Here is an 11,034-nt window from a genome sequence, read left to right on the forward strand (position 1 = left end):
GGGCTTTATTGCTGTCAGTTGCTGTTGCTGCTGCTTCAGAGGCAAATTCAGATATTAAATGCAGTTGACTTACGCTTTGAAGCTAAACAAAGCTCTATGCAGATGTTTGACAGGAAACGAGAGTCTTGAATTCCTAACAATTTTCATGTCTAATAGCTAAGGATGTTCATGAACAAATATGAGTGGTGCATATGGAATATACAAGGGACAGAAAAACACAGAACAATTCCCTTGGTACTCAAGACAGATACATTTACATATTTTTGGGGATTTAAGTCCTTCCACTAATAAATGCACTTATTATTTCAAATTCCGTATAAGAAAAGCTCACAAATGTAAGACTTTGAATACTGAATTTATCTCAATACTTCCCTTATTGTTTGCAAACATTACTTTTTCCAAGAGATAAAAAAGAGCTAAAAAATACCAACAACTCCAAAGCCCATGAATCCTTTCCTAAATGGTAATGAACTTTATCTTTTCTAGACTTTAGTTATATCACTGGAGTATATTTGCCCCAAGGGAGAGAAAGTAGCTACATAATTTTCCAGGGTGCAGGATCAAAATGGGACTCTGGGTGTGGCAAAGTTACTTTAGTTTGCGTGAACAGGACACAGTCAGGGTCCTAATCTGGCAGTCCCTGCTATAACATTTGCAGGGAGAGCTGCAGTGTATGCAAACTACGTAAGGCAAAGCATTTGTTCACCAGCCTTTTGTTTCTGATGGCTTGAAAATATGACTGTTTTCAAGCCATGTGACATTTTTGTTTTGTTCTCTTAGCCTTGAGGGCCTTCTGTATATCTTCTCACCTCAGCTACCCAAAACAGGAGGGAATGAGGGCAAACCACGGTGCTGATTTCCTGAGTAATCATCCAGAAGAAGGAGTTAGACAGGTAAGAATTGTCAGGTCTGCTTCACCTGTGAGGTCTGCTAGAAGATTCTCTGGTCCCACCCATGGATCAAGGTGAGCAGCTCCAGGGCAATCCCCTGTCACATAACTTGTCAAGAAGGACAAGTTACTGGGGCTGGAGGTTGGGCCATAGACACAAAAGTTTGTAATAAGTACCTTATGGGCCAGGAACCCAAAAGGCAAAACACCAATTGAAAATAAGAACAAAATGAAAAATATGTGCATTGCACAGCTGTACAAAAAAATAGGACATTTTAAAAATATATATATGAAACTCAACTATAACCAGTTTTATGGCAGAATGAAATGCTCTAGGATATTTGTTTCTCAGTGATTTGTCCTGGTGATGTCAGTGCCACCAAAGGTGCACAGCAAACTCTGCCATATTAGAATCAAATTTGCTTTTCTCAGAAGAGCTGCTGACTAGGGTGACCAACTTGATTTTTTCCTGACAGATCATTTTGGAAGCCTGGTTGTACCCGGGTTGTATTTACCACCTCCCATAACCTGCAGCTTATGAACTAAAGTGACATTTTTGACTGCACATCATCTTGTGCTCCTCTGTGAAGCTCAGCAACAAGACATGACTAGCAATGGACAGGCAACAAAGAAGATGGCCCAAGAGGACCCAGGTCATTATGTTCATGAAATTAGGGTAGGGAGAGCAGGTGAAGATGGTTAGTTATGTGGAGAACAGTGAAAGGGAAAGAAAAAGATGGTAAGAGAGATAAGAAAGAGAAGTAGAGAAGTAGATTGAGATTGAGATCAAGTCATGCTGAGGAAGCAGATCTGGGTCGGGTCTGAAAATACCAACTGAAAAATGCAGAAAGCCCTCAGAATACTTAAAAGGCTCATTATTACAAAAGATCAATTAATGTACAGAAGTGAACTCTTACTTCCTGACCTCTTGTGCATGGCCAGACCATCAATAACTCCAATGGAATGTTTATTGGTTTCAGAGGTACTAATTTTATAGTTCAGAAAAGCATCCAACATTGTCTTTCACCTTTATACTTCTCAAGTGTTGATTCTTTGGGATTAATGGATGAACTTCTGAAAGGAAGAACTCCTGGGCTTCTAAAAAAGGACTTCTGGACTTAATTTGCCTATAGGCTTTTGGAAAGGGTTAACAGGCATTTTTTTTCAGGAGGGCAAGGCATGGCATAGCTCTGACTATTGGTAGAACCAATGTGGTAGTTCAGTCATACAGTCTCTTACTCAGGAGCAGAGTAAGAGCAAGAGTGTCAGAGGGATGTGAACTTTGCAAAGGTAGACCCTCTGTTCCAGAAAGCAGTTGTCCTCTTCTCTGAGTTCTTGCTGTTCTCAGTGGTGAACTTTCACAGGGGTCTAAAGCTAAATGAATAGAACTTTCAAAGCATGTGACTGGGCTTGATATATATAACACACATGTGAGATTTATATAGTCCACTGTTGTGTCAAAAGAGGTGTGCCTAGTGAGCTAGGCAGTTTTCAGCTGTATGATGTTGTTCATGCTCTCAAGAACTTATGGTCTCTGTAAGGAAGAGATGCAAACTAGGGAAGGTTCTTTTCTCCTCCTGAAGAGAAGACTAAGCTCCAATTTGGCTCCCTGAGCCCTAAAGGTAACAACAGCAGCACCAGCTCTACCAAATCCAGCTATCCTCACTGTAACATTTCTCCTGAGTACATTTTGAGTCCCACCAAAGCCTTTCAGAAAAAGACAACATTTTGCCCTGGGTGGAAGGAGAATCTGGAGAGACCATTAGAGGTGGCACAAGACTTGCAAGGCTGTAGGCATTAGCCAAAAATGTGGTACTAATATTTACTGGCAGAAGTGTAAATGTCCATGGGGGAGGCAAAGACCTTGCAGAGGTTCTGTCTTGGGTGATGATGGTCTTTGGTCTCCGGAGCCCTGGCAAGCAATGCTGAGGCTAATGCACAGTGCTCTCAAGGCATATTGACCGCCTGGTAGGAGACAGTGTTATGGCCGGATGCTTCTATAAGGAGCTGAGATAACAGGGTGATAAAATAGTGCATAAAAAGACACATTATGCTAAAGTTGATGGAACAAAGTGCTGCAATGAGGCAATGGACCATAAAAATAATGTCGTTTGCCAGTCCAAAGTCATTTCCAGAGCTGTAAAATTATTTGCTGGAAAGAGTCAGAGCAGGTTGCCAGCTCAGAGCAGTTTCTGCACTGGGCTGGCAATCCACCCTCGACTCTGTCCAACGCAGCACAGGCAATTGCTGTCAGCCCCTGCTTTGCCTGGGTGCTGTGGGCCTGGGAAGCAAGCCTGGCAAACAGAAAGAAAAGCAAAAGGAAGCCTTAGGGCATTTGGCCTTGTCTTAATTTTTCAAGGTGAGACTTTTCTTTTCCTAGAAATTACTTAAGATGCTGATTTCTCCTGGTGGATATTACAGAAGTCTGGTCCTACTATTTATCTCCTTTTTCAAGAGTGGAAAAGAAAATATTCTTTTTTGTTTTCCGTAATGAAACTGAAACAATACAGCCTTGTTTGCCTTTGTTTTGATAGCTCCCATGCTGATGCACCAGCATCTCCACTAGTGCCAGCACAGCTGTGGGAATACACATAATGCCTCTCTCTGCTGATCAGTGTGTTCTTCATAAGCAGAACTCAAAACAATGTAGGCCCTATATTAACAATGGCATTTGGGTACAAACATAGGACAAGAGGAAGAAGAGGGGAGAGCAGAATGACAAAGCTGTTCTTGCACAGCAATGGCTGCCTGCTAATTTGAGAACTTACCCCTCTTCCCCATATAACACTGCATAAATTTAGACCATAAATTATTTGGGAATTTATTTTATAAGTATACAATTCAAATACCCAAAATGGATGGGGAAGAGAAAAAGAATCAGGATATGAATTCAATCATTCTTATTTATGTAGGAAAGTACAGCTTTGTGGATTTCCCCCATCTGTTCTGTTATATAGAACCAAATTGGAGTTATATGCCCTTTTAGAATAAATCATTATGGCCTAAATTGAACATGATTTGCAGGGAAAATAAAGCCATATGTGTTACATTAATTTCTCATTTTTGCTCTACCCCAATTCCACTTGGTCAGATACATGTCATGCACTGTTCCTAAATGGTGTCACTGATGCTGAAAGTAGAAGGTGACACTACATTTTCAAAAGTGGGTTCAGTCATTTAGCTGTCTTTCTAAGTCTCTGGCTCTCAGATTTTACAAGGGACATTCTCATTTAAGCTGCTGCAAACTGGGAGAAAAATAAGTTCACGTTAATCAAAGCATGGCAGTATAGCACCCAGAGCAGAGGGTGAGGATAGATGTGGGACTAAAGGAAACGAAGACCCTCTTGCACTGGCATGGAGCATCATTAGATAAGCGGAGCTAAAGGAGTGTCGTACCAAACCCTCAGGGACAGGGATTTACATCACCCACTGCAACCTACAGGTTAAACCTGCTGAAGGCAGAGCGGTAAGAGTGAGCAGTGTACCTGGAGGAACGTTTTCTGCTGGAATATTTCTTAACAGAAGAAAAACAACAACAAGGTTTTCAGGAAATATTAAAACAGCAGGAAGACTTGCTGCAGACTCTGCATGTTTATTGATGGTTTAAATGGTGAATAAATATGATGGGGAATGTTTTTAGGGCTCTCTTGCAGGGTATTCAGGCAATATTTAAGTCATAGTATTTTCCAAAATGGGCAAAATAAATGCTTGAGCTAAATTTCACCCCTTTTTGCATGCCAGCTACTACTAGTTCATATATATGCATTGTGAAAGACACATACTGAAGATATATTTTTTGATGTTGCTCGGGAAAAAAAATTGTATTGACTGTATCTCCTCTGGAAGCTGATATACCCAAGTTTTATATCTGTTTGAAGATCACGAGCAGAAAATAAAAAATAGTCATGTTTACAGAATGAACAAAGACATTGACTTGCATTTTAATGAGGGATGACTGTAAACACCTCTGTTTTCTTCTAGCTGCAGTGAGCTCTCGAATATTATGTTACTTCCAGTGATTTTGTCTCCTACATCCTTGAACTGCTTTCCTCTTATGTGTCTTAGAAAGGCTGACAGAAACAGTGTCTCTGACTTCAAGGCTTATACCCACAGCTCTACCAACCACACTGCAAAGCAGAGATCACTCAACGGTCTCTCACCCAACTCGCTTCAGGACTGCTGGCAGTCTGCCTGCAGCAGGCTCTGCAGAAATGACTGGCTACAGTATGAAGCCACTCCGTGTTTCCAGTTCCATTTCAGCATACCTTTCCAAAATGCTTCTGAATTCCAGGGTGAACTGACATTGTTTGCTTTGGTCCTTCAAAATCAGCTGCTTTCATGTTACACCTGTCTGACCCACTTAGGTCATTGCCACTGGTGGTTGGCCACTGAGGGGTGAAGCTCTGAATTGCAGTCCATTGGCAAAACAGCAATTTTACACAAAAGGTGCCCGGAGAGAGAGTGATGAATGTATAGGCAAGTGGGCAAAACAACATATAGGAGACAGTGTTTGAGTGTTTGAGCATTGTGCTAAGATTTTTCTAACAAGCACCTTCCTATTTTCTGTGGTTGTGTCCTGGCAGCTGGGAGGAACTACCTGTAAATTGTTCTTTTGCTCTGATTATGGGTTTCTCCTGTGGGGCCCCATCTTTCTTTTGGCACAGCCTCCTGCTCATCCACTACCAGTTTTACATGTCTCCAGGGTCTCAGAGGGAACTTTTCCTGCCAAGTAACTTGCATGGGATAGGCAGTTTTACATGTTACTGTGTTTTTTAACTTGTGTTGTTTGGTTCCTTTTAGCTTTTGGCTGCATACTCGGTGATAAATGAAGTTGGTCTTAAGCATTTTTTTCTTGGTTCAAATTTCACTGAGCAAAATGTAATTTACTATGGAAAAATACCAACGTATGAAATCCCACTGTGCGTTGGATTTATTTGTCCTAAACAATTTCCCTGTCCAAAATTGTGCAAATACACAGAGTTCTACCAGTCAGTATAGCAGTTACATGAGCTTAAAGCAAATACAAGCAGACAATGCAGCATTAGACACTGACAGCAAACGTGAACTGTTTGGTCAGCCAACTTCCAGCTTGAGCAAATGAGCTCCTGAGCAAATGAGGTGCACAAACTCTGATTGGGTTTATGCACTTGGCATTTTGAGGCTGGCCTGCAAAGCTTATCTGTCTGGATGCAGATAATTCACATCCTCTTAACCCCTTAGACTATTGAATTCCTCACCTGGGCTCCCACTGAGCACAGTGGACAGGCAAGCACCTTCCTCACACTGCTGATTGCGCTTGCCCCATGACAGGGAAACATTTTTGTTATCTTGAGAAATACTCTTACTTTGTTACAGTGTTCAATGTACTCCTTCTATAACATGGGATGGAGCTGTTTGAAGTGACCCAGCCAGCACATTGCAGGTATTTCTGTTGACTTGGACAGGGACACAAGGCCATCAGAACTGCCAGGAGTCCACCTTGTCCTCTGGCTCCAGCACAGACATTCAGCAAGTGGAGAGTTGAGGACGGTGCAGCAACATTTCATCTCACACACAGGTGGGAATGGCCATATGGCTGAATACTCTCAATCTTCATTGCCTTTCTTCCCTGTTGCTTTTGAGGCTCTGGTTCAGAAATGTTGTACCACCACACGGGTTGCTCTTTCTGGACTTTATATGTTTCTTTTAAATCTCTGCCTTGGGCCTGCTGTAGAATGGGAATTCCTGAAGCTGTGAGTAGACCGGTCCTGACTGGAATAGGAATCCCTGAAGCTGTGAGCATACAGGAGCTGGCCGGGGAGGGATGTCTTTGCAGAGAAATGGAGCTCTGGAGAAGGAAAGGTGAAGGTGAAACCATAGAGCAAGTGCTACATCAGCTATGGCCTGCCACCTCATAAAACAACGGTATGATTTGCTAGGACAGGCACAGAGGAGGACAAAAAAGTCATAAAATCCTCATTATAAAAACAAATGTTCCCCTTCTCTGTGGCTGTGATAGTGTCCAGAGCAGAAACACAGTAAAAATTATCTCCTCGAATATGGATGCCACAATGCTTGGGGACTTCTGTTACAAGAATGCATAAATAAATTCACTGAAAAATAAAACACAAGCAGTTCAGGCTTTTTCTCCATCAGTAGCCAGTGGAAAGCATAATGTGATAAGGAGTGGAACATTGGATACTGAGTCTGTATTCTCAAATATCTCACCTTTCTGCTGCATGATATTTTCAGTGGCAATCAGGGCAGTGCTAAAGCTTTGGCTACCTCAAATTAGGCACAAACACAGTAATGACCTACTTTCCAAAGACATCAAGTGCTTGCAGCTCCCAATAGATCTGTGTGAACTTGCTCCTTTTTGGAAACAAAACCCTTCTTTACAATCACATGTGAAAATATAGTTGCAGCTGTTTAACTAGGCCATGATGTTTTCTCCCCAGTGAAGCCCAGAAAACCAGGTTTCCATCTTCAGTTTTACAAAATCTCTGCATTTGAGCATGCATAGAATTGGGTCTTCTGCAAGTAAGTCATACCCACTGCTGTTTGGCTCAGTGGGTGAAATGCAATATGTAAAACACCATCCGTTACGGTTAGCAACAGATGAAGGATTGTACAGTAGTGATGGCAGGTTTGCTATCCTCTTCTATCAGTTGGAAACATGAGCTTTACCAGCAAATCCCAGTTGCTTTTCAACATCTAGATTTCACAGCACATCTGTTGTGTCTGTGCTAATGAAACTTGCTTTTTTGAGAAATGTGCTCATGTCTGGATCACTAGTGCGGGTACATCTGTCATGTATGAAATAACTAATCAGAAGGACTAAATTAAGAAAGTTTTCCTGGGCTATTGCTACACATTCTCACAAACAACACTTGATTTTCCTGATTCTACTCACTATTGGAGTAGCAGTCAAGAGGGAAGGAGGGAGGGAATAAGAAAAAGAGTTCTGCCACTTGGTTAGAAACCAGTCTATGGCATTCCAATCATGGAAATATAATGCTTGCTATATTACTTTCCTCTGGCTTTATTGTTACTTATTTTTTTCCAAGAGAAACCCCTAGAGGGAACACTTTGTTAAGTCATATTTTGAATAACAGTACCTGAAGAATATTTCTGTCTTAGTGTATGGAAAACTCTTTGAAAGTAAACTAGTAATTTAGTCAAACGACAGAAAAAGACAATGATTAGATTTGGCAAATAAGGATCTCGCCTCTATTTTGAACCATAATTTTCTATTGGTTCCTTTCCACTGGTTGAGGTTATGCATCTGGAAAGGAAACAGGAATACTTAAGACAGTACATGGTCAAGCTTCAAGAAGTTTGAAGTACATACAGTCATGTCTGTGCCCTTCCTACCATGCATCTTCCACTGTTACTATTCAGTTACATGAGCAGAGATTTATGCACCATTGATTTTTTCTTACAGCTGACAAGGCCAAGAAAATAGCAATGGGGAAATTAAATGTAAAATGTTACCTTGACTGCATCTTTAAAAGAATCACTCCGCTAACAACACCAAATTAACCGCTGCAAAAATCATAACAAAGCCCCTTGGGCATGCATAACACTTTGTATCACAGTATGCAATGCTAACTTTTATGTCTTATTGTATACATGCACTGTGACTGAAATATAGTTGCTGAGGGAACCATAATCTTGAATTATCCTGACTTATTTCAGCATGACAAGACTCAGCCACAGGATTGCTAGGGCATGGACTTTCCAATATTTAGTGACAAGGAATATGCCCTGCTGCCTCTAATTGGCCAAGCCTTATACTTCTAGTAGAGTCATCCTGTGGGCAGCAATAGAAGACAGCAGATTCAGTTCAAAAATTCAGACCTAGTAATTGTGAACACTTGCTACATTAAACACCTAAGCTTTAGATTTGGACATATCATGGGGTTTTTTACAAGATTTGTTTTAAATATCAACATTCTGTATATCTTTTGACTGGTAAATACAGTGAAAGAATAGATCCTTGTTGTCAAATGTGCCAAACCTCTCATGATAGATACCAAAGGACAGAAATCAGTTGCATTCTCTTTGCTTGGTTGGAGAACAACTAGTAATAATTACAGTAATTGTTATTATAATCGGATTATGGGATCTCCTACTGTTTAAACTGCCTTGCTAACTGCAATTGCTTCACTGAATAGGTCCTGGCCTCCAGGCTGGGGGGAGCAGGTAGATCCTTCAGAATGAGCAGCACTTTCCACAAAAGTGCCATTTACTACTTGACCATGCACCTCCTCTGGGCCCCATATGATAACCTTGTAGCTCTGAGGCATAATTATTGTTTTTGCTCTGGAACTCTCTTCCAATTGAAGTGTCTGTAAGAATATGAGGACTGTGCAGTTATTTACCAGAAGGGGAGACTGTTATAGTATGAAACTCAGGTTAGCTATTGCTTATCTGTGAGAATTTTGCTGGGGTAACCCTGGGGCAGTGTAAAATGCAGGGAGCCAATTGCAGCACAAATTCTTCTCTGCTACCTTCTAGGAGATGTCTCCAGGGAGATGTAACCCCAGCAGAGCTCATTCAGTTTTGAATGGGACTAATCAAAGTGAGACACTGGCAAGTAAGCAGTTGGACTGTGTGGCAAATCAAGGAGAGGGGTCCTAGAGGTGGAGGGAGGTATTACTATTGACTGTAGCCTGGGGTAAAAGAGGGCCTCTGCTTGGAAACAGCTCCTTCTGCTTATGGGTTCTTCTCATGAATCCCAAGGGCCACCCAGCTGGAAAGCAGCTTTAGAGAAAAGCATGTGAGAGTTCCAATGTACTGCTGAAGAACTGCCCTGGAAGTAGCTCATTTAAAATAAATAAATAAATACTTTTTAAACATTTGAATTTTTTACACAGTGTACAGCATTCCATCTGAATCCAGTGCTGCCTGTTTAATAGGAAACTCAATCAACTGTCTAACAGTTGTTAAATAATGTTCTAAAGAAGATGGTATTTTACATCTACCTCTGTGTGCTAGAAAGACATTCATGTCCATTGATTGTTAACTGGCAAATTCTCCAGCCTAAGTCTCCTGTGCCTCACAGTATGCCAAAAAACAGATTCCTCTCCTAAAAAAAACCAATTCCCCCTCTCCCCCATATTAACCACGAACAAAAGCCAAACTAGTATGGAAACTAAGCACATGAACATACAAGATCCTGCAACTCCCAGACAAAACCAGAAACTGGAATTCAAAGTAGCTTCCCCCCTATTTTTGGTTTTCTCTGTTATTTCACCCCATCCATTTGTTTAACTTGTAATTCATTGATTTCCATAAATTTGAACTTATTCTTCACTTTGTGGGAATGAACATAAGCAGCTCTGACGCGTGCTTGTTAAGGGTATAGTGTCATTGAAGTGAAACCATCTAATCAAGTGAGAGTAGCTTTGGTTTTACTTGAAAAGGCTGTAAAATTATCTGAATGAAAGTGTTACAGAAAACAATCACTTTTTTGACTGTTTGCTCAAGAAATACCACAAGATAATCTTGCCCCATAATATCATCTTTTCTAGTGTAACACATGGAGGAAAGCCAGTCATTTGGGTTCATGGACTCCAGAAGCAGCTGCTGCCCTGCACTTGTACTGTTCCCTGCAGTGGCTGCAACAACAGCTTGGCTTTCCATAGCTAACATAAATCTGACTGCTTGGGAAAAACTTGAAAGGGTGACTGTCTTGGTAGGGATGGTGTTTGTGCTGTTCCACCTTGGCCCAGCAAGTGGAACAGAAAATGCCACTAAACAAAATCTTGGCTGACATGAATTGCCTTCACATCAGGAACACCAGCCTTTATTTTCTGCTGTCAAAAAACATCCATCAGAGCAATACAAACCCCCAATCAAAACACAGGAAAACAAGCACATGTACAGTCTATGGGAAGGAAGCAAAACATGTTTCTCCCTGAACCAGTCTTTGCATATAAATTTCTCATTTATACAGGTAGGATACTTCTACTTCATAGATGTAACAGTCATAGCTATCAGCCATGATATCTGCTTTAAAAGAATCAATATTGCTTGAGATACTTGAAATCTCCTTCCAAATACAAGAAAAAGTAACAAAGATTTGAGCACTTACACCTTTACAGAAATAAAATCAAGTTGTGTTTCAACAAACTGATGTAATTTGTTAAAATCCTCCTCTT

Source organism: Pithys albifrons, chromosome 7 (genome assembly GCF_047495875.1).
Source record: "Pithys albifrons albifrons isolate INPA30051 chromosome 7, PitAlb_v1, whole genome shotgun sequence".
NCBI lineage: Eukaryota > Metazoa > Chordata > Aves > Passeriformes > Thamnophilidae > Pithys > Pithys albifrons.